Here is a 24,734-nt window from a genome sequence, read left to right as displayed (position 1 = left end):
TTCTTAAATATTTCAACTTATGGTACACACGCTATTTCTTAAATATTTCAACTTATTGTACACACGCTAGTAATTCAGCTTAACTTAAGCACAGGGAAGTATTTCAACTTATTGCTACACGTGGTTTCATTGTGACCATTGGTCACTTCCGAAGATTACTACAGTCCCATTAATATTACCTGCCTGACATTTAATTCTCCCCACAAAAGTTCCTGAAATAGAGAAATTAATATTTCAAACTACTCTTAAATATTCCACATGCATACCATGTCTCCACTCTTTCGTCATTACGTAGCACAGCTAAAACAGGTCTTAACAGCACAAGATCCAGCGGCAGAGAGCTGAAACATGGCCGTTCTTCAGGTCCTCTCGCACCTCTGCTGAAGTGGGGGGAGCACCTTTCTACCGCATTGGTCAGCCAAATTTCAGGCGCTCAAAGCTCAGGTAAATTTCATCTCTTTGGTCCCACCAAAGGTGGCCAAAGGATCGTCTCAAAGATGATCAAATATTCACATTCACTATCTGCGGTTAGCAGACGACCATACATTCATTCATTTCACAGATCTCACCAAACTGGATGTAGGGATTTACTTTGTGGGAGTGCACATGTGATCAATTAAATAAATAAATTGTCATTCTTTGCCACACTGGTATCCGGCTTCGCTGTATTAATTGAAATTGAGTTATTTTACAAAAAAAATGTGTTGTTCTGACAAAAATAATGAAGTATGTTGTACCTATTTTCAATGTCGGGCGGTACTGTACCCTTTCAACTTTGTTTCAGTAAGATTTTGCCAATTCGATCTGTAACCTTACTAATGAAAGGTAAAGACATCGTGTTCTTCCATTGCTGTGTACCATCCTTGTCCTTTGCCCTGCGGTAATTAGGTCTTAAAACTCTATTAATTTCTTTGTTTGAGTACCCATTCTTTTCGAAGGCCTGTTTCAGATGATTCAGTTCCGAATCCAGATGTTCCGGCGTACAAATCCGTTTTGCCCTGCCCACTAAACTTTTGATTACACCTCCCTTTTTGTTGTGGGTGGTGATTGGAGTTCTTATGTAAGTATCTATCAGTATGTGTGTTCTTCCGAAAAACTTTGTTTTACACTGCCGTCGGTCTGTCTCATGATTAACACATCGAGAAACGAAATAGCCTGGTCTTTTTCAACTTCAATGGTAAACTGAATTTTAGGGTTTATGCTATTAAGATAATCAAAAAATTCGTCTGAAGCTTTTTTTACCGTGTGTCCAAACCACGGATGTGTCGTCTACATAACGATACCAACAACATGGTTTCTTATTTGCTTTATTCAACGCTAATTGTTCAAATTTCTCCACGTAAAAATTGGCAATCCCAGGGCTCAACGGGTTAGCCATGGCAACACCATCCACGTGCTCACAAAACTCCTCATCCCACTGAAACTGGCTAGATGTGAGACAGTGTCTAAACAGAGCGGTCAAATCTTCAGGGAAAACTTCCGTTATGTAAACCATAGCTTCATTGACCGGAATCGTAGTAAACAGAGATACAATATCAAAACTGACCAGAATGTCTTGAGGAGCCAAGGTTAGACGTTCAATTTTCTTAATAAAATGACGTGAATCCCTCACATCAGAATCAGTCTTACCAATGTATGGTTGTAGAAGAGTAGCTAGATACCTAGATATTTGATAAGTAGGGGGGTCAATCGCACTAATAGTGGGTCTCAGAGGGAGATTTATTTTGTGAACTTTAGGTAAACCATAAAGTCTGGGACACTTAGCTTCACTCCTTAGCTAAACTTTTTTATCCTTCTGTGGAATGGAAGTAGAAGACTTTATCAATGTATTAGTTGTCCTCAAAATAACAGACGTCGGGTCTCTTCTACGTTTATTGTAACGCCACTAATAGATCCAAAATCTTACTTCTGTAGTCCTCTTTGTTCATCACCACAGTGGCATTGCCTTCATCAGATGGAAGAACGACTATCCCTTCGCCCACTTTCGTCGGTATTTAGGCCGCTCTCCGAAGCCCGACTCGTCAGCCGGCAGGACTCAGCCGGACCAGCCATACCTCTGAAGATGTCCAACGTACTATTGGACGAAACGTTAGGAATAGAAGAATTCCGTGGACCACGGCCATATACCCCGGAAGAATTATCAACAACAGTACCATCCGGTCGTGAAAGCCTTCATTGTATGTGTGTGAAATCTTATGGGACTTAACTGCTAAGGTCATCAGTCCCTAAGCTTACACACTACTTAACCTAAATTATTCTAACAAGGGAACCTCCCCATCGCACACCCCTCAGATTTATTTATAAGTTGGCACAGTGGATAGGCCTCGAAAAACTGAACACAGATCAATCGAGAAAACAGGAAGAGGTTGTGTGGAACTGTGAAAAAAATAAGCAAAATATACAAACTGAGTAGTCCATGCTCAAGATAGGGAACATTAAGGAAAATAACAGCACAGTAGCGCCGTGGTCTTGTGGTTAGCGTGAGGAGCTGTCGAATGGGAAGTTTTTGGTTCAAGTCTTCCCTCATGTGATAATTTTAATTTTTTATTTTCAGACAATTATCAAAGTTCAGGCACACACACAGAATCAACTTCGCTCTCCGAAATTCCAGGACATGTTCAGATTTGCTTGGACATATGCAGGATTTGACGGTCTACACTCGGAAAAATTTGAAAACGTTAAAAACATATGTTTTGACAGAGCACAGGGAAAACTGTGCGACTGTGAAACTGTTGCATTCATTTGTTGCAGTTTATGTGACAAACTCTTATGTTTTTGCCATTTTTTGGGATTGATTATCACATCCACAAGAAAACCTAAATCGGCCAAGGTAGAAGAATCTTTTTACCCAAGTGTACAAGTTAGGTGGGTCGACAACATATTCCTGTCATGTGACGCACATGCCGTCACCAGTGTCGTGTAGAATATATCAGACGTGTTTTCCTGTGGGGGAATCGGTTGACCTATGACCTTGCGATGAAATGTTTTCGGTTTCCATTGGAGAGGCACGTCCTTTCGTCTACTAATCGCACGGTTTTGCGGTGCGGTCGCAAAACACAGACACTAAACTTATTACAGTGAACAGAGACGTCAATGAACGAACGGACACATTATAATTTTGGGAAAATAAATAAAGTAAACCTTTCACTCGAGGGAAGACTTGAACCAAGGATCTCTCGTTCCGCAGCTGCTCACGCTAACCATGGGACCACGGCGCTCCTTAGCTCACACTGTCCTTGATGTTGCCTATCTTGCGCATGGACTATTAAGTTTGTATATTTTGCTTATTTTTTCCATAGTTCCACACAACTTCTTCCTGTTTTCTCGATTGATCTGTGTTCAGTTTTTCGAGGCCTATCCACTGTGCCAGTGTACACTCCTGGAAATGAAAAAAAGAACACATTGACACCGGTGTGTCAGACCCACCATACTTGCTCCGGACACTGCGAGAGGGCTGTACAAGCAATGATCACACGCACGGCACAGCGGACACACCAGGAACCGCGGTGTTGGCCGTCGAATGGCGCTAGCTGCGCAGCATTTGTGCACAGCCGCCGTCAGTGTCAGCCAGTTTGCCGTGGCATACGGAGCTCCGTCGCAGTCTTTAATACTGGTAGCATGCCGCGACAGCGTGGACGTGAACCGTATGTGCAGTTGACGGACTTTGAGCGAGGGCGTATAGTGGGCATGCGGGAGGCCGGGTGGACGTACCGCCGAATTGCTCAACACGTGGGGCGTGAGGTCTGCACAGTACATCGATGTTGTCGCCAGTGGTCGGCGGAAGGTGCAGGTGCCCGTCGACCTGGGACCGGACCGCAGCGACGCACGGATGCACGCCAAGACCGTAGGATCCTACGCAGTGCCGTAGGGGACCGCACCGCCACTTCCCAGCAAATTAGGGACACTGTTGCTCCTGGGGTATCGGCGAGGACCATTCGCAACCGTCTCCATGAAGCTGGGCTACGGTCCCGCACACCGTTAGGCCGTCTTCCGCTCACGCCCCAACATCGTGCAGCCCACCTCCAGTGGTGTCGCGACAGGCGTGAATGGAGGGACGAATGGAGACGTGTCGTCTTCAGCGATGAGAGTCGATTCTGCCTTGGTGCCAATGATGGTCGTATGCGTGTTTGGCGCCGTGCAGGTGAGCGCCACAATCAGGACTGCATACGACCGAGGCACACAGGGCCAACACCCGGCATCATGGTGTGGGGAGCGATCTCCTACACTGGCCGTACACCACTGGTGATCGTTGAGGGGACACTGAATAGTGCACGGTACATCCAAACCGTCATCGAACCCATCGTTCTACCATTCCTAGACCGGCAAGGGAACTTGCTGTTCCAACAGGACAATGCACGTCCGCATGTATCCCGTGCCACCCAACGTGCTCTAGAAGGTGTAAGTCAACTACCCTGGCCAGCAAGATCTCCGGATCAGTCCCCCATCGAGCATGTTTGGGACTGGATGAAGCGTCGTCTCACGCGGTCTGCACGTCCAGCACGAACGCTGGTCCAACTGAGGCGCCAGGTGGAAATGGCATGGCAAGCCGTTCCACAGGACTACATCCAACAGCTCTACGATCGTCTCCATGGGAGAATAGCAGCCTGCATTGCTGCGAAAGGTGGATATACACTGTACTAGTGCCGACATTGTGCATGCTCTGTTGCCTGTGTCTATGTGCCTGTGGTTCTGTCAGTGTGGTCATGTGATGTATCTGACCCCAGGAATGTGTCAATGAAGTTTCCCCTTCCTGGGACAATGAATTCACGGTGTTCTTATTTCAATTTCCAGGAGTGTATAAATAAATCTGAGGGGGGTGCGATGGGGAGGTTCCCTTGTAAGGACAAACAGACACACCCATGCCCAACGGAGGACTCGAACCTCCGCCGGGACCAGCCGCACCCCCTAACAGAGGTTCCCAGATTTTACGGCTGAAGGACGCTGCGCAGGAGAGCTGGGGGCCGTCTGGGACAGGTAACTGTTGAGAGGTGACGTCAGCGTGGAGTGAGGGTGGGGGAGGTAATGGTGGGTGGTGGAGGGTGGGATTGGGGAGGAGAGGCCGCGTGTGAGATGACAGGTGATCGCTCGGTACGGGCGGTGCCTGGCGTGTGTGGGGGTGGCTGAGGGCGTTAAAGGAGGGTGAGTGGGTGGAGGGGGGCGGGCGGCCGGCCGGAGAGCAAACAAGGAGCGGGCGCCGCCGCCAATATCGACCTGGGCGGTCGCGGGTCGCAGGACACGCCATATCGACCTCGGAGCTCGGTGATTCCCCGAGCTGCTGCCGCCGCGATAGACAGATAGCGCTTATCAGGCACAGAGGTCAGCAGTAGGTGGCGGAGGGTGCTTTCAGCCTGTCAACACCCGCCTAGGAGGAATCCACAGCAGAGAGGCCGCCTGGCGATTACACTGATGTAACGGCCCGGATGTCAAGGGAATTGACATTTCTGTACAAGCTTTCTACGCTGCTAGCATTAAGCAGTTATTATTTAAGTAATTTAGTATCTTAATTTGTAATTATACAGTCGCCTCTTTAGATTTGTGGAAGGAATTCACTTTCGCTATTACACTGATGCACTTGAAACGTCCCCTTGGAAAAAACTTATAAATGACTGTGCTTAAACTGACACACAGTATTTTTAGCGCAACGCAATCTTTCAATAATCCCTAGAAAAGAATGGCCCTGACTAACATTAACCTATACCTTTCACAAACCACTTACCTCACAATAATCTTCGTTACTCGAACTACTGCAATACAGCGAGCGCCACTACTGCCAGCTAAATAAAAGATTCAAACTACTGAAGGCACTAACTACTGATAGGCATAGTTAGCAAATGAAAGATTTTGATAGAGAACAAGCAATGTATTTACCTTAATAGTGTTCAAAAGTCATAATATATATATCAGTTCATGGCATCCAGTCTTACAAATTTAGTGTCTCTGATGGACACACGTCCAGATCGTCTGCTCTCAAAACTCCGCCATCTCTCTCCCCACATCCACCACTGCTGGCGGCTCACCTCCCAACTGCGCAACGCTACGCGCTGTTCACATCCAGCTGCCCAACACTACAACAGCAAATTCCAACAATGCAAACGAGCCACAGACTGCACAGAGCACGTCAGTGATTTTCATACAGAGCGCTACGTGGCGTTACCAACATAAAAACCTAAACAGCCTACTTACACACTTCCAGTCAATCCCCATTTTATCATACACGCCTTCTGATCAGAATTATCCGGACACTTCTGTGTACTGCGGAACTGAGCGGTAGGTTCGACCATATGCGAACCTGAGCCAGTCTACGAGGGTGAGTCAAATGAAAACCTTAAATATTTTTTTAAATATTATGTATTGCGCAGAAGTGGTACAAAGCTGTATTACTTTTCAACATCATCTCCCCGACGCTTAGTGCAAGTCCTCCAGCGCTTACAAAGTGCATAAATTCCTTTAGAAAAAAATTCTTTTGGTAGTCCGCGCAACCACTCATGCACCGCGTGGCGTACCTCTTCATCAGAACGGAACTTCTTTCCTCCCATTGCGTCTTTGAGTGGTCCAGACACATGGAAATCACTTGGAGCAAGGTCTGGTGACTATGGTGGATGGGGAAGATACTCAAAACGCAGGTCTGTGATTGTTGCAACTGTTGTACGGGTAGTGTGGGGCCTTGCATTGTCATGTTGGAAAAGGACACATGTTGACAGCAATCCACGTCGCTTTGATTTCATTGCAGGCCGCAGATGATTTTTTAGGAGATCTGTGTATGATGCACTGGTCCCTCTAGGCACGTAATGCTCCAAAATTACGCCTTTTTCGTCCCAAAAGAGAGTCAGCATAACCTTCCCTGCTGATGGTTCCGTTCTAAACTTGTTTGGTTTTGGTGATGAGGAATGGCGCCATTCCTTGCTCGCTCTCTTCGTTTCCGGTTTGTGGAAGTGAACCCAGGTTTCGTCCCCAGCAACGATTCTTGCAAGGAAGCCATCACCTTCTCGTTCAAAGTGTCGAAGAAGTTCTTCACGAGCGTCAACACGCCGTTCTCTCATTTCAGGAGTCAGCTGCCGTGGCACCCATCTTGCAGACACTTTGAGAAACTGGAGCACATCGTGCACAATCTGTAAACATGGTGCGAAGTAATTCAGTGTCACTCGGCGGTTTTCCTTCACTGTGGTTTCAACTGCTGCAATGTTCTGTGGAGTCACAACTCGTTGTGCCTGACCTGGACGAGGAGCGTCATCCACTGAAGTCGCACCATTTGCGATCTTCCTACTCCATTCGTAGACTTGCTGCTGTGACAAACGTGCATCACCGTACTGAACCTTCATTCGTCGATGTATTTCAATAGGTTTCACACCACCCCTACGCAAAAAGCGAATAACAGAACGCTGTTCTTCCCTGTTGCAAGTCTCAAGTGGGGCAGCCATCTTTATACTGGTACTCCGACGGTATGTGTGCATCTGCACTAAGCTGCCACCTACAGGCCATTCTGAACGCTGTTTGTAGCACGCTTACCAACTTACAGGATAACGGAGCGAAATAAAAAAAAAAATGGTTCTAAGCGCTATGGGACTTAATATCTGAGGTCATCAGTCCCCTAAACTTAGAACTACTTAAACCTACCTAAGGACATCGCACACATCCATTCCCGAGGCAAGATTGGAACCTGCGACCCTAGCAGCAGCGCGGTTCCGGGCTGAAGCGCCTTGAACCGCTCGGCCAGCGGCGAAATTTCGATTTGTTATTACAAATTTAAGATTTTCATTTGATTCACCCTCGTAAAAGGAGGCGTGGAGTGTCGTACTGTCAGTAGACAAGCAGTTAACAGCAGAGTCGGTGTTGAGAGCTCAGTAAGTTCTAACGTGAGAGGCCCGGATCTAGGGGGAAGGCAAACTGGGGTATCCGCTCTGGGCGGCAATTTCATGGGGCACCCATTCATATTCTTGAAAAAAAAAAAAAATCGTGTTTCACAAAGCGCCTAGCATCCAACGCACGTTGGTCTATCCATTGTTCATACGATTTTGAAAGCGTCCCTGTTAGTTTTTGAACATTTTTGAACACAATCTGATTTCTGAAGGAATTGTAAGTTGCGTTTTGGATGCGTGTATAGCGTACGTGATGTCTCTGCCAAGGGAATCCACGTTGCATCTAGAAATAAAAAACTTTTCTGCCGACAAAAGGGGACGCGGCTGCACAAGCTGAGCCGAATAAATCCGAACGAGTGAATGCCGGTCGCTGTTTGCTTAAGTGTTTGAGATGGTGTGCAAACGATCAGCCTTGTTATAATTATTAGTGAGATCCATACATTCCGGCAACCAGAGAGGAAATAAACAGTTAAGAAAGGTTACGTATTATCTTCTCCTTGTATCCAAGAAAACGAAATTTTGACACAAATTTTTTTCAGATCGCTACACTACTAAGGGCCAGTTGTACAGTCTCCGGTTAGCAGACACTTAAGTGCTGTTCTCGCAATAGCGCGGATAACCCGTTGTACGGACGCGTAATAACGCCTAATCGGAGAATAAACGCGGCATAACTGAAGCGATGATTCTGGCAAGCTTAGTGACGATAGCTGGAGAATAAGTTTCGACAATGGTAGGAATAATTAGAGAATTAGTGATGACAACACTGTTTGTTAGAACGAGGAAGGAGGAAAAACGGGGCCGTCACACGAAGAATACGACGATTCCAAATTTACAAAAAAATTTTTGTACTACCAATTTTCGATATCATGCTTGAGAATTGGAGCATATGAATGAAATGTTAGACGGTTTCCTGACATTAAACTTTTTGTTTGTAACAGGCCTAATCATTTGATATTGGTACTTTGTGAATTATATTCTCTCGTGTTGGGGTTGGGTTGATTCGGGAGGGGACCAAACAGTGAGTTCATCGGTCTCATGGGATTAGGGAAGGACGGGGAAGGAAGTCGTTCGTGCCCTTTCAGAGGAACCATCCCGGCATTTACCTGGAGTGATTTAGGGAAATCACGGAAAACCTGAATGAGGATGGCCGGACGCGGGATTGAACCGTCGTCCTCCCGAATTCTGTGGTGTTACTTATGTAAATGACGTAGAGAAAAATGACCATTTGTGCCAAAACAGCCACGCCTATTTGCCGTGTGTTAGAACTGTTGCAATATTAGAAAGTCCTATTTCGTTTTATCTAGCAGACAGTGACAAAATAGACGTAATCAATTCGAGAAAGAACACCAGTCTTCCTTACTATTCGTATTAACAGTATTTTCAGTACTAGGCAAAGACCTTTTTATTGTTCATGTAGAAAAACGTTTGACGAACTTTTATGACGTAGGAGATTCTTTCGCAGAAAGGAAAGCAAGTTGAGAGTTACAAAAATGCTGGAACCTAAGGATTGAAGATATGTCTACTGTCTTGCTTGTCTCTTATCTTTACTGGCTTTATGTTTCCTATACTTATTTTTATGTGACACAGAGGAGAAAGTTTGTAACCTCCCAACAGAAAAAATATGTATAACATTCGCATTTACTGTTACTTCCCAACAGATAAACAATATAATTACAACATTGACATTTAGCGTAACCTCCCAATAAAAATATTTCCGTAACCTACCAATAATATAATGTGACTAATCTCTCAATGAAATTGTGGCTCACATATAACCTTTCAATAATTGACTGTGAATTTAAACTGGTAAATTTGGACGTTAGTAGTGCTGCGTCATGGCCCTGAAAGATCATTCTGAATAAATTGGTTCTGTTACCTCACTAAGGTCGCCGGATAAGGCATATACAGGGTGTTACAAAAAGGTACGGCCAAACTTTCAGGAAACATTCCTCACACACAAAGAAAGAAAATATGTTATGTGGACATGTGTCCGGAAACGCTTACTTTCCATGTTAGAGCTCATTTTATTACTTCTCTTCAAATCACATTAATCGTGGAATGGAAACACACAGCAACAGAACGTACCAGCGTGACTTCAAACACTTTGTTACAGGAAATGTTCAAAATGTCGTCCGTTAGCGAGGATACGTGCATCCACCCTCCGTCGCATGGAATCCCTGATGCGCTGATGCAGCCCTGGAGAATGGCGTATTGTATCACAGCCGTCCACAATACGAGCACGAAGAGTCTCTACATTTGGTACCGGGGTTGCGCAGACAAGAGCTTTCAAATGCCCCCATAAATGAAAGTCGAGAGGGTTGAGGTCAGGAGAGCGTGGAGGCCACGGAATTGGTCCGCCTCTACCAATCCGTCGGTCACCGAATCTGTTGTTGAGAACCGTACGAACACTTCGACTGAAATGTGCAGGAGCTCCATCGTGCACGAACCACATGTTGTGTCGTACTTGTAAAGGCACATGTTCTAGCAGCACAGGTAGAGTATCCCGCATGAAATCATGATAACGTGCTCCATTGAGCATAAGTGGAAGAAACTAAAATGATCGCTAACATGGAAATTAAGCGTTTCCGGACACATGTCCACATAAAATCTTTTCTTTATTTGTGTGTGAGGAATGTTTCCTGAAAGTTTGGCCGTACCTTTTTGTAACACCCTGTATATATCTGCTCCTATAAGAAATTTTTCTGGCACAGGCCTGTGCAATGCTGGCCGATAGATTTGTCATGTATAAAAAGAAACAACTGATTTTCTTTATCATCGGGATGACCATGGATTGGAGAAATTAGTAAATTCTTTAAATTGAGGTGAATGATTGTCAAAAGTTAACTTTTATAAAAAAAGAGATTTTTTAAACATTTACATGCGACTTGATATATGCGCGAGGCTGCTTTTACCTTATATTACCGAGCGAGGTGGCGCAGTGGTTAGACACTGGACTCGCATTCGGGAGGACGACGGTTCAATCCCGCGTCCGGCCATCCTGATTTAGGTTTTCCGTGATTTAGGTTTTCCGTGATTTCCCTAAATCGCTCCAGGCAAATGCCGAGATGGTTCCTTTCAAAGGGCACGGCCGACTTCCTTCCCCGTCCTTCCCTAATCCGATGAGACCGATGACCTCGCTGTCTTGTCTCCTTCCCCAAACAACCCAACCCAACCCTCTACCATTCCACTCTCGAACAGTGCAGTGCACCTTATATTATATCGCTAAGGCTCCGCCATCGCTGCACACGACCGGCCCAGTCAACTCAACACACACGACTGATAGCTACTACTTACTCCTACAGCTACACAGTTCGTACTGCAGTCAACACTGCTCTCTGGTCTGAGATTCTCTTACAGCTCATATATCGCAGGCAGCGCGTGAGCAATCCATCGAAATTACATCTGCTCGAGCGCGCAGCAACAAATTCCTTAATCATGGACCTCTTACACGTTACTAGCTAATAATCAATAAAGAGTGCAAATTATTCTCCTGCACATAAATAATCCCACCTAGTATTAGTTCTGAGGGGAATAGGATGTCAAAGCGGCCGACTGGGAGCAGGAGAGGCACCACAAGACATTATGGTTTCCACTGTCCTGAATATAGGTTTCATGGCTTCCATTACAAAATATACACCTTTGAATTCCACAGACCAAATGAAGTGGCGTGCGATAGAAGAATGCTGTGTGAAGAGACGTGGCACTGCACTTTGACACACTCAAGACCAAATAACATGTCATAAATTTCCTCATATTTTCTGTTTTCCGTCTTTCCTTAGTTGCTTTAAAATTCGTGGAGGTATGTTCCGTACCACGCAGGGTAGACGCGCGGTCTAGGAGGTTTGAGTCCTTCCTCGAACATGGGTGTTTGTGTTGTCCATAGCGTAAGTTAGTTTAAGTTGGATTAAGTAGCGTGTAGGCTTAGGGACCGATGACCTCAGCAGTTTGGTCCCATAAGAACTTACCACAAATATCCAAATTTTATGTTCCGTCTATGCAACTAATTGAAGGCAGTTTGTCTACTGACATACGCGTTTCGCTTCTTTTAGTTGCGAATCATTTTCAGTAGCTTATAATACATTTTTCATTTTATACATATAATAAACATATTAAGTGCTAGTTACAATACGTTGCTATGTTAGATTTTGTCTTTTTTTTCTCTTGTTTTTTTTTTTTAATGTTAGAATGAACTTTTGTAGCACAAATTTCTTGATGGGAGATTATCGTTCGATGTTACGTTTTCCAGCGCGGTTAGGTCATGCGTGTCGTCCTGGAGCTGTATTCGTTAGTTTCCATGCTCCAGCTGGCCGATTTACGTCGTTTTTTTACCCACATTTGTTTGAACATATCGCATGCATCACTGGAAATCGGCCAAATGGAGCACGGAAACTAACGAATACATCTCCAGGACCACACACATGGGCTAATAGTGCTGGAAAACGTAACACCGAACGATAATTTCACATCACGACATTTGTGCTACAAAAGTTGATTCTAACCTAAAAAAAAAAAACAAGAGAAAAACACGACAAAATGTAACATATGAACATATTGTAACTACCACAGTGTGTGTGTGTGTGTGTGTGTGTGTGTGTGTGTGTGTGTGTACTGAACCGGGGACTTAGAAACGACGGAGAGGCTTCGTCCGCCGTAGCCCTCAGTGGTTCACAACCCCATAACAGACCACAGCAGTCCACCCACCCCGCCGCCGCCCCACACCGAATCCAGGGTTATTGTGCGGTTCGGCCCCCAGTGGACCCCTCTTCCGCGAGAATGTCTCATACCACACGAGTGTAGCTCCAGATGTTTGTGTGGTAGAGTTGTTGTAGTGCACGTGTATGTGGAAAAAAATGGTTCAAATGGCTCTGAGCACTATGGGACTTGACATCTTAACATCTGAGGTCATCAGTCCCCTAGAACTTAGAACTACTTAAACCTAACTAAGGACAGCACACACACCCATGCCCGAGGCAGGAATCGAACCTGCGACCGCAGCAGTCGCGCGGTTCCAGACTGAAGCGCCTAGAACCGCTCGGCCACTCCGGCCGGTATGTACGTGGAGACAGTGTTTGTGCAGCAATCGCTGACGTAGTGTAACTGAGGCGGAGTAAGAGGAACCAACCCGCATTCGCTGACGCAGATGGAAAATCGCGTTAAAAAGCAACCATAGGCTGACCGTAATCCGCCGGGCGGATTCGTGCCGGGGACCGACACGCCTTCTCGCTCTGGAAGCAGCGCGTTAGACCGCGCGGCTAGCCAGGCGGGGTAACTACCACATGATAAACTTAAGCCTTGAATGCACCTCGTATGTATCGAAAGAACTGTTACAGGCCAATGAAGACGCTTAAAAAAAAAAAAAAAAAAAAAAAAAAAAAAAAAAAAAAAAAAAAAAAAAAAGCGAAATGCAATAAACAAAATGCCTTCACTTAGTTGCGTAGACGGAACACACCTCCACGAAATGTATGTTTCACAGGGAGATTGCGCTGATGACGTCCCATCTCAAACGCTCGGGTGGGCGGGGGTTGGGGGGCGCCATTAGCAAATTTCTGCCCAGGTTCGGAATATCGTAGATCACCAAAACCAAAGAAGTTTCGAACAGAACTATCAGCAGGGAAAGCTATGCTGACTCTCTTTTGGGACGAAAAAGGCGTTATTTTGGAGCATTACATGCCTATAGGGACCACTGTCACCAGTGCATCACACGCAGATCTCCTAAAAAATCATCTGCGGCCTGCAATCAAATCAAAGCGACGTGGATTTCTGTCAGCAGGTGTCGTTTTGCAACATCGTCCCATCTCAAACGCTCGGGTGGGCGGGGGTTGGGGGGCGCCATTAGCAAATTTCTGCCCAGGTTCGGAATATCGTAGATCACCAAAACCAAAGAAGTTTCGAACAGAACTATCAGCAGGGAAAGCTATGCTGACTCTCTTTTGGGACGAAAAAGGCGTCATTTTGGAGCATTACATGCCTATAGGGACCACTGTCACCAGTGCATCATACGCAGATCTCCTAAAAAATCATCTGCGGCCTGCAATCAAATCAAAGCGACGTGGATTTCTGTCAGCAGGTGTCGTTTTGCAACATGACAATGCAAGGACCCACAATGCCCGTACAACAGTTGCGACAATCACAGACCTGCATTTTGAGTATCTTCCCCATCCACCATACTCACCAGACCTTGCTCCAAGTGATTTCCATATGTTTGGACCACTCAGAGACGCAATGGGAGGGAAGAAGTTCCGTTGTGATGAAGAGGTACGCCACGCGGTGCATGAGTGGTTGGGCGGACTACCCAAACAATTTTTTTCTAAAGCAATTTATGCACTCTGTAAGCGCTGGAGGACTTGCATTGAGCGCGGGGGAGATTATGTTGAAAAGTGACACAGCTTTGTACTACTTCTGCACAGTAAATAATATCTAAAAAATATTTAAGGTTTTCATTTGACTCACCATCGTACAATATGTACAAGATCTAAGAAAAATTGTTTCAAATGGCTCTGAGCACTATGGGACTCAACATCTATGGTCATCAGTCCCCTAGAACTTATAACTACTTAAACCTAACTAACCTAAGGACATCACACAACACCCAGCCATCACGAGGCAGAGAAAATCCCTGACCCCGCCGGGAATCGAACCCGGGACCCCGTGCGCGGGAAGCGAGAACGCTACCGCAAGACCACGAGCTGCGGACTAGGAGGAAATAATAAGACTCGACGAACAAGAACGAAGTGGTCCGATTAAAAGTGGCTTAAGACAGGGATGTTGTCTTTCCCCCCTACTGTGCAATTTGTGCAACGAAGAAGCAATGATGGAAATATAAGAAAAGTCCAGGAGTGGAATTAAAATACAAGGTGAAAGGATATGAAGGACACGGTTCACTGATGACACTGCTATCCTGAGTGAAAGTGAAGAAGACTCAAATGATCTGCTGAACGGAATGAACAGTCTAATGAGTACACAGTATGGTTTGAGAGTAAATCGAAGAAATACGGAAGTAATGAGAAGTAGCAGAGATGAGAACAGCAAGAAACTTAACAGCAGGATAGCCGGCCGTGGTGGCCAAGCGGTTAAAGGCGCTACAGTCGCAGGTTCGAATCCTGCCTCGGGCATGGATGTGTGTGATGTCCTTAGGTTAGTTAGGATTAAGTAGTTCTAAGTTCTAGGGGACTGATGACCTCAGAAGTTAAGTCCCATAGCGCTCAGAGCCATTTGAACCATTTTTGAACAGCAGGATTGATGGTCACGAAGTACATGAAGTTAAGGAATTCTGCTACCTAGGCAGTAAAACAACCAATGACGGACGGAGCAAGGAGGACATCAAAAGCACACTCGCTATGGCAAAAAAAGGCCTTTCTGGCCAAGAGAAGTCTACTAATATCAAACATATGCCTTAATTTGAGGAAGAAATTTCTGAGGATGTACCTCTGGAATACAGCATTGTATGGTAGTGAAACGTGGACTGTGTGAAAACCGGAACAGAAGAGAATCGAAGCATCTGAGATGTGGTGCTACAGACGAATGTTGAAAATTAGGTGGACTGATAAGGTAAGGAATGAGGAGGTTCTACGCAGAATCGGAGAGGAAAGGAATATGTGGAAAACACTGATAAGGAGAAGGGACAGGATGATAGGACATCTGCTAAGACATGAGGGAATGACTTCCATGGTACTAGAGGGAGCTGTAGAGGGCAAAAATTGTAGAGGAAGACAGAGATAGGGAGACATTCGGAAAATAATTGAGGACGTAGGTTCATCGACATCTACATTTATACTCCGCAAGCCACCCAACGGTGTGTGGCGGTGGGCACTTTACGTGCCACTGTCATTACCTCCCTTTCCTGTTCCAGTCGCGTACGGTTCGCGTGAAGAGCGACTGTCGGAAAGACTTCGTCCGCGCTCGAATCTCTCTAATTTCACATTCGTGATCTCCTCGGGAGGTATAAGTAGGGGGAATCAATATATTCATCCAGAAACGCACCCTCTCGAAACCTGGCGGGCAAGCTACAGCACGATGCAGAGCGCCTCTCTTGCAGAGTCTGCCACTTGAGTTTGCTAAACATCTCCGTAGCGCTATCACGCTTACCAAATAACCCTGTGACGAAACGCGCCGCTCTTCTTTGGATCTTCTTTATCTCCTCTGTCAACCCGATCTGGTACGGATCCCACACTGATGAGCAATACTCCAGTATAGGTCGAACGAGTGTTTTGTAAGCCATTCCTTTGTTGGTGGACTACATTTTCTAAGGACTCTCCCAATCAATCTGAACGTGGCACCCGTCTTGTTGTTGTTATGGGGTCCAGAGACTAGTTTGATGCAGTTCCCCATGCTACTCTATCCTGTGCAAGCTTCTCCCAGTACTTACTGCAACCTACATCCTTCTGAATCTGGTTAGCGTATTCATCTCTTGGTCTCCCTCTACGATTTTTACGCTGCCCTCCAATAGTAAATTGGTGATCCCTTGATGTCTCAGAACATGTCCTACCAACCGATTCCTTCTTCCAGTCAAGTTGTGCCACGAACTCCTCTTCTCCCCAATTCTATACAATACCTCGTCATTAGTTATGTGATCTACCCATCTATTCTTCAGCATTCTTCTGTAGCACCACATTTCGAAAGCTTCTATTCTCTTCTTGTCTAAGCTATTTATCGTCCACGTTTCACTTCCATACATGGCTACACTCCATACAAATACTTTCAGAAACGACTTCCTGACATTTAAATGTATACTAGATGTTAACAAATTTCTCTTCTTTAGAAATGGTTTCCTTGCCACTGCCATTCTACATTTTATATCCTCTTTGCTTCGACGTTCATCAGTTATTTTGCTCCCCAAATAGCAAAACTCCTTTACTACTTTATGTGTCTCATTTCCTAATCTAATTCCCTCAGCATCACCAGACTTTATTCGAATACATTCCATTATCCTCGTTTTGCTTTTGTTGATGTTCATCTTATTCCCTCCTTTCAAGACACTGTCCATTCCGTTCAACTGTTCTTCCAATTCCTTTGCTGTCTCTGACAGAATTACAATGTCATCGGCGAACGTCAAAGTTTTTATTTCTTCTCCATGGATTTTAATACCTACTCCGAACTTTTCTTTTGTTTCCTTTATTGCTTGCTCAATATACAGATTGAATAGCATCGCGGATAGGCTACAACCCTGTCTCACTACCTTCCCGCCTTACCAACAATTAATTTTATATGATCATTCCACTTCAAATCGTCCCGCACGCATACTCCCAGATATTTTACAGAAGTAACTGCTACCAGTGTTTGTTCCGCTATCATATAATAAAGGATCCTTCCTTCTATGTATTCACAATACATTACATTTGCAGGTGCTACCTCTGAGATGAAGAGGTTGGCACAGGAGAAGAGTTCGTGGCGGGCCGCAATAAACGAGTCACAACGATGATAAAAAAAAACTGTGCGTCTATAACGAACCAAAACATAGTCGAGGCAGGAGATTTAATTTATCAGTATGCGAAATAAATTTCCTGAAAGAGTGTGCGATATTTGTGGTTATTTTGCGAATAAGGCTCAATTAAAAGCTTATTTAATTGTAACATCGCTATTTATGCCCATTGCAGACGATTGTGACGTACGGCTTCTAGAGAGCGTCGAAAATTTCTCTGCCCCTTTTTTTATATAGGAGTGAGGCCAGTCGATAAAGATCCATCGTCGACTTCTCATTTGCGGCGAGAGTCGTAATGTGGAGCCCTTAATAGCGTTACTGCCAGGGAACAGCCATAAAATCCCGGAGAGCGAAAAAAAAGGCGCACGTTCCGTTCTTTCCGTGCAGTTCCCATCCCAGCGCCGTGATTCACGACGGGCATAAATCATTCGTAGACCGAACGATCTCTCGCTCTCGTACCGTGTGTCTGTATGCGTGTGTACGTGTGTGTGTGTGTGTGTGTGTGTGTGTGTGTGTGTGTGTTTGTGGCCGTAGTGGGCACACATGCGCATTATTTACTTCTCTGATGTATATTTGAAGACCTACGTAATATGAGACCTCCATAAAGCGAAAATTTTTCCTGCCAGCGTCCGTCTCCATTAGAGCCGTGAAAAAAAGGAAGAAATTTCCAACTGCACCTGTTACCCAGAAAATATTCTCTTGCCTCCGAATGGTTGTCCCACGAGCAACCATTTCAAAAAAATTCATAATGCATGAAACTTTCTAGCCGTCAACATATTCAGCAGACGTGAATACTGTGTCTGACAGTGTAAACGAGACGGTAACGTAGCGTTACCATGAATCATTTGTCGTAGCATATCAGTGCGGACGTTGTAGCGAAACGAAATAGGCCGTGTATCGGATACTACAACACTGCTGTGTACGCTCATGCGTAGTCAAATGTATCTAGATGAACAGATACACTTTAGTGTATTGTCACTAATATTTATGCTCGTAGAGTCACGTAATATCACTCTGTATTCTTACATATTGATGACGCACAGTTATTACAACCAATGTTTCCGACTGCCTTCATACGAGGTGATTCAGCAGTCCCTAGATATGGGTTTTATGCAACCTGCAACGCCTTCAATTACCACAAGTAAGATTTTCATATTTTCTCCCTGACTATGCGCAAACTACACTCCTGGAAATGGAAAAAAGAACACATAGACACCGGTGTGTCAGACCCACCATACTTGCTCCGGACACTGCGAGAGGGCTGTACAAGCAATGATCACACGCACGGCACAGCGGACACACCAGGAACCGCGGTGTTGGCCGTCGAATGGCGCTAGCTGCGCAGCATTTGTGCACCGCCGCCGTCAGTGTCAGCCAGTTTGCTGTGGCATACGGAGCTCCATCGCAGTCTTTAACACTGGTAGCATGCCGCGACAGCGTGGACGTGAACCGTATGTGCAGTTGACGGACTTTGAGCGAGGGCGTATAGTGGGCATGCGGGAGGCCGGGTGGACGTACCGCCGAATTGCTCAACACGTGGGGCGTGAGGTCTCCACAGTACATCGATGTTGTCGCCAGTGGTCGGCGGAAGGTGCACGTGCCCGTCGACCTGGGACCGGACCGCAGCGACACACGGATGCACGCCAAGACCGTAGGATCCTACGCAGTGCCGTAGGGGACCGCACCGCCACTTCCCAGCAAATTAGGGACACTGTTGCTCCTGGGGTATCGGCGAGGACCATTCGCAGCCGTCTCCATGAAGCTGGGCTACGGTCCCGCACACCGTTAGGCCGTCTTCCGCTCACGCCCCAACATCGTGCAGCCCGCCTCCAGTGGTGTCGCGACAGGCGTGAATGGAGGGACGAATGGAGACGTGTCGTCTTCAGCGATGAGAGTCGCTTCTGCCTTGGTGCCAATGATGGTCGTATGCGTGTTTGGCGCCGTGCAGGTGAGCGCCACAATCAGGACAGCATACGACCGAGGCACACAGGGCCAACACCCGGCATCATGGTGTGGGGAGCGATCTCCTACACTGGCCGTACACCACTGGTGATCGTCGAGGGGACACTGAATAGTGCACGGTACATCCAAACCGTCATCGAACCCATCGTTCTACCATTCCTAGACCGGCAAGGGAACTTGCTGTTCCAACAGGACAATGCACGTCCGCATGTATCCCGTGCCACCCAACGTGCTCTAGAAGGTGTAAGTCAACTACCCTGGCCAGCAAGATCTCCGGATCTGTCCCCCATTGAGCATGTTTGGGACTGGATGAAGCGTCGTCTCACGCGGTCTGCACGTCCAGCACGAACGCTGGTCCAACTGAGGCGCCAGGTGGAAATGGCATGGCAAGCCGTTCCACAGGACTACATCCAGCATCTCTACGATCGTCTCCATGGGAGAATAGCAGCCTGCATTGCTGCGAAAGGTGGATATACACTGTACTAGTGCCGACATTGTGCATGCTCTGTTGCCTGTGTCTATGTGCCTGTGGTTCTGTCAGTGTGATCATGTGATGTATATGACCCCAGGAATGTGTCAATAAAGTTTCCCCTTCCTGGGACAATGAATTCACGGTGTTCTTATTTCAATTTCCAGGAGTGTATTAGTTCTACCGGAAAAAATGAACGGGACGTTTTTGTAGGAAATTTAATGTAGTTAAATTTTGCGCTGGGATAAATTTTTGCTATAGGCCTCAGTTTTCAAATCATTATGGGCCTTGCGAGAAAGCCGGCCGGTGTGGCCGAGCGGGTGGTTCTAGGCGCTACAGTCTGGAACCGCGCGACCGCTACGGTCGCAGGTTCGTATCCTGCCTCGGGCAAGGATGTGTGTGATGTCTTTAGGTTTGTTAGGTTTAAGTAGTCCCAAGTTCTAGGGGACTGATGACCTTAGAAGTTAAGTCCCATAGTGCTCAGAGCCTTGCGAGAAAAACTTGAGAAAGTGACCTTCAAACTCGTTTTTCTTCAATAACTCGAAAACCGTGGTCTCCATCGAAAACGTGTCCTGGTACGAAATATACTACATTAAATTTTCTACAAAAAGGCCCGTGCATTTTAATGTGCAGGACTAATAGTTAGCTTGTACCGAGCAACGGAATATGAAAATCTCACTCAAGGTGTTCTTTACGGTGTTTTGGGTCGCATAAGACCCGGTAGCACCAGCTCAATCATCCTATATATATATATATATATATATATATATATATATATATATATATATATATATATATATATATATGATTATTTTAATTGTGGCTAATGCATGACTTGCTTACACAGTGATCAAGTCTTGTACAGTACAAAAGTTTTTGATTACAAAAGGTCAACTATTTTGTAAAATAATGTTTATAAAGCTACGAAATAAAGCACGTTGCAGAAACATTTCACGCCTCTTCGAACAATGCTCGAAAACATATACAGGAAATAACGTGCCAAAGAACAGCAGACAGCACCGTCTACATAAGCCTCCAGAGAAATATCATCTTGTACTCTTCGAAATTCTAAGATTCGGAGTTAAACATTGAACAATATGTTCTCAATTGGCACCTCACTTGCTGTACAAGATTTCGATCACCATTGAAAGGTGCGTGAAATGTTTCTGTAATTTGTTTTATTTCGTACTTTTAGACGAATGATTTCACAAATACTTGATTGTCTTTTCCCCAGGTATTTTTTTTTATTTTCAGGTTTTGTTCATTCAGAGTCATTTATCACACCAATGTAACTTTTTATGTGCAAAATAGCTAGTCCTTCAAGAGCTGAATTTCTTGACACTCCTTTTTAAAAAATTTATTGACTTTCAGGAAGCGTCCATACAGCCATCATAAAAGTGGAATGCCAGTTACGACGATGCGAACGTGCGGCGTTACGGTACCGCATAACTTTCACGATATTGGGACAGTTAGTTTTTTAGCATCATGTTTCACTTCTATTTCTTTATTTATGTAGCGAAGCGTTCAGAGGGCAATAAGTTCTATTGCCAAGTGACAGTTCGTTTCTTCGGTCTTTGTTTAGCTTCTCAGTGGGTTTTGTGGTTCGGGTGTGCATGCCGTCAGTACGTTACTTCAGTTCGTAGTTTAACGATCTCTTCTGGCTTTCAGCCGTTTCGTTATTGCATTATACATTCTCATCATTAATATTTATGTTGCTTTTGACAAGCTGACCCGAGATTGTTTGCACCCCGCCTTATTAATGGTCTCTCTGATTCTTCCCTAGATAATGACTACTTTAACGTACCATCCATATGTCTGTTTGCGTTTTGTATGTGCTCGTTCTTGCCTCATCTCCCATATCTGTGCGGCGTTTCTACGATTTGACAAACACTTGGTCCACATCCTGCCTCGGTCCTTTTTTCTTACTATCATATTTTGTTCATGATCTTTTCTCACTACTTTAACGTATCAGTTTTGTTCACAGACTGTTGTATTCTATACCATTACATTTTATACCGATCGAATAGGTTTTTTTTGTTACAATAATTCTCGTATTACTTTGTACAGTCATAGCTACTGTAAGGGGTGACTGCCGGCCGATGTGGCCGAGCGGTTCTAGGCGCTACAGTCTGGAACCGCGCTGCTGCTACGGTCGCAGGTTCGAATCCTGCTTCGGGCATGGATGTGTGTGATGTCCTTAGGTTAGTTAGGTGTAAGTAGTTCTAAGTTCTAGGGGACTGATGACCTTAGATGTTAAGTCCCATAGTGCTCAGAGCCATTTGAACCATTTTGTAAGGGGTGACTGAGTTTTAGACTTCACTTCCTCAAAGCTTCTACGCCAGCACACGCAGCTTGAGACATTAGTTTATTGATGACTTCTGGTGTTATATTCTCTCGTGTCTTATCCATTTTGTTACATCTTTGAAATTTGTTCTTTTTGTCTATATGACGTAGCCGGCCGCTGTGGCCGAGCGGTTCTAGGTGCTTCAGTCCGGAACCACGTGGCTGCTACGGTCGTAGGTTCGAATCCTGCCTCGGGCATGGATGTGTGTGATGTCCTTAGGTTACTTAGGTTTACGTAGTTCCAATTCTAAGGGGCTGATGACCTCAGATGTTAAGTCCCATAGTGCTTAGAGCCATCCGAACGATTTTTTGATATGACTTACGTGTAATAGGACGTATGAGTCATTTCTACGTACTAAAAGGAAATTACTCTCTCGATCATACGCTCTTAGTTTGGCCTAAATGCATTGCTCATTTCTGGTTTTCTAGTCTTTTTACGGTGATTGCATTTCTTGACATTTCATATACACTGTCTGGGTTAGCCTGAAATATTCCTTTATCATGTTTTATGCTTTCATTGTTTGCCTTCCTCGTTTTTCAATATTTATATATAGAGACAGATTCTCTGTTTTCAGAAAGTTTCTTTACAGTGCGTAATACCATTGTGTGCATTTTTCGGTGAGGGCCTTTCTGGTTACTAGAATATGAGAACTTTCACTTTATTTCCTAATATTGTGTTAGCACTGTCTTTTAAACGGTTTTTATTAACACCGTTAATGGCCAAATGACAATTATGTCACCAATATTGTATATCGTGCATTTTATTTTACCGTCTTTGATCTCTGTTCTTATACTTTTTACTAATCGATATGTGTAGTTAATTTATTTTTTTAAATAATGACAACTGATGTTACGTTTCAGGTTTGTTGTCTGTTGTAGGCCTGATTTTGTCTAGTTATATAGCCGTGCGCTTCTAGGCGTTTCAGCCCGGAACCGCGCTGCTGCTAAGGTCGTAGGTTCAAATCCTGCCTCGGGCATGGATGTGTGTGATGTCTTTAGGTTAGTTTGGTTTAAGTAGTTCTAAGTTCTAGGGGACTGATGACCTCAGATGTTAAGTCCCATAGTGCTTAGAGCCATTTGAACCATTGTGTCTAGTTGTGTCTGAAGATGGTGCCAATGGACTACCGAAACGGATAGTGAAACAAAATAATTATTAACAGTACGACTGTCGATATTTATTTTCCTCCGAGACAGCCGGAATCGAACCCGGACCCCGTCAGTTAGCGATGCACTGTGCAGACCACGCATCTACCGAGGCAGGCGTCTTGAGACTTCATTCACGTAGATACCAGCAGCTGTTCGTGAAATATTTCAGTGTTCCCTCAAATCACTGAATAAGTGTTTCTTAATTAAAGTGATTACTTTCAAGCAATTAAATACATTTTACAAAACTACGCTTCATGATAGTCTGTTTGATGCCCCATCTGTCAATTTCCCACTCTTACTTTGGCTACGAAAAGTCGGACAAATAAACCATTGTGTAATGTAGTACAACAATTAACTACAAAAACTACGTGTTTATGAAAAGTATTACCATTCGATATTTCATACCTCGGTGGAAAGGTCAGAGAACGGAAATATTATTCTTAAAAACCAGGTCCGCCAAGATTGCTTCTTAATCTTTTTATTGATTACTCGTTTCTAAAAATCTATGTTGTTATCGTCGGATCTTGTAACACATTAGCAGAAGTTCATATTTACAAACTTGCAACCCACATGGAGACCGGTGATCGATAAGATTTACGAGCCATCTTGACGAACCTGGTTTTTAAGACCTATACAACAATTCAAATCGCCCCCCATCAATTCACATAATGTCAAACGTATATAGCATTTTAAGAAGTTATTGCCTTTCGATCATTCGTATAGCAGCGAAAAGCTTAGATGACGGAGTAAGCACAGTGCACATTATGTTATGCCAAAAGTATTAAGCTGGGACAAAACTGGAGTATTAAATACGTAAATTGCGTCTTAAATCGAGTATTAGAACGAGTTTGTTTGCGTGGTTATCCTCCGCAGCAAGCACAGAAATATTTTTTTTTGTAAATAAAAAAATGCCTTCTCCTGCTGCGCTGTATTTTATTTTCCAAGACGCGTTTCACTAATGTAGACATAACACTAATATAGACGTAACTACTTTGACTTCAAGGTGAATCTCGTCCTGTTTGGTTTGTTTACGTACATGTACATGTTGCCAACGTAACGAAGTACATGCTAAAAACTGACGTCTATTCATTTCTGTTATGTTTATATGACCACGTGTATGTGTCTGTGTCTGTACGTATTTATGTGAGCGGAGAGAGAGAGAGAGAGAGAGAGAGAGAGAGAGAGAGAGAGAGAGAGAGAGAGTTCACATGCATGGATTTTTGTTTTTCATTTTATTTGAGTTTTGGTTTAAATGTTTTGTGGAGAGGTTCATGGACAAGTGAGTGGAAAGGGGGTTGGGAGGTATTATTATTATTATTATTATTATTATTATTATTATTATTAGTGTCAATCTATTATTTTATCGATTAGTGTAAACAATAAATTATTTGGTAGATGTACTTGCTCATTCAACAGGATTGTCTTTTCTGCTTTTGTTTTCTGTATGTGGTAGTTTTCTTCTTTAAAAACACGTTCACCTCACACATACACTAGTGTTAACGTCGAGTTTGGATTTTCGTAACACGAAGATAGCATTTCA

Source organism: Schistocerca piceifrons, chromosome 11 (genome assembly GCF_021461385.2).
Source record: "Schistocerca piceifrons isolate TAMUIC-IGC-003096 chromosome 11, iqSchPice1.1, whole genome shotgun sequence".
NCBI lineage: Eukaryota > Metazoa > Arthropoda > Insecta > Orthoptera > Acrididae > Schistocerca > Schistocerca piceifrons.
This window is presented reverse-complemented; position numbering follows the sequence as displayed.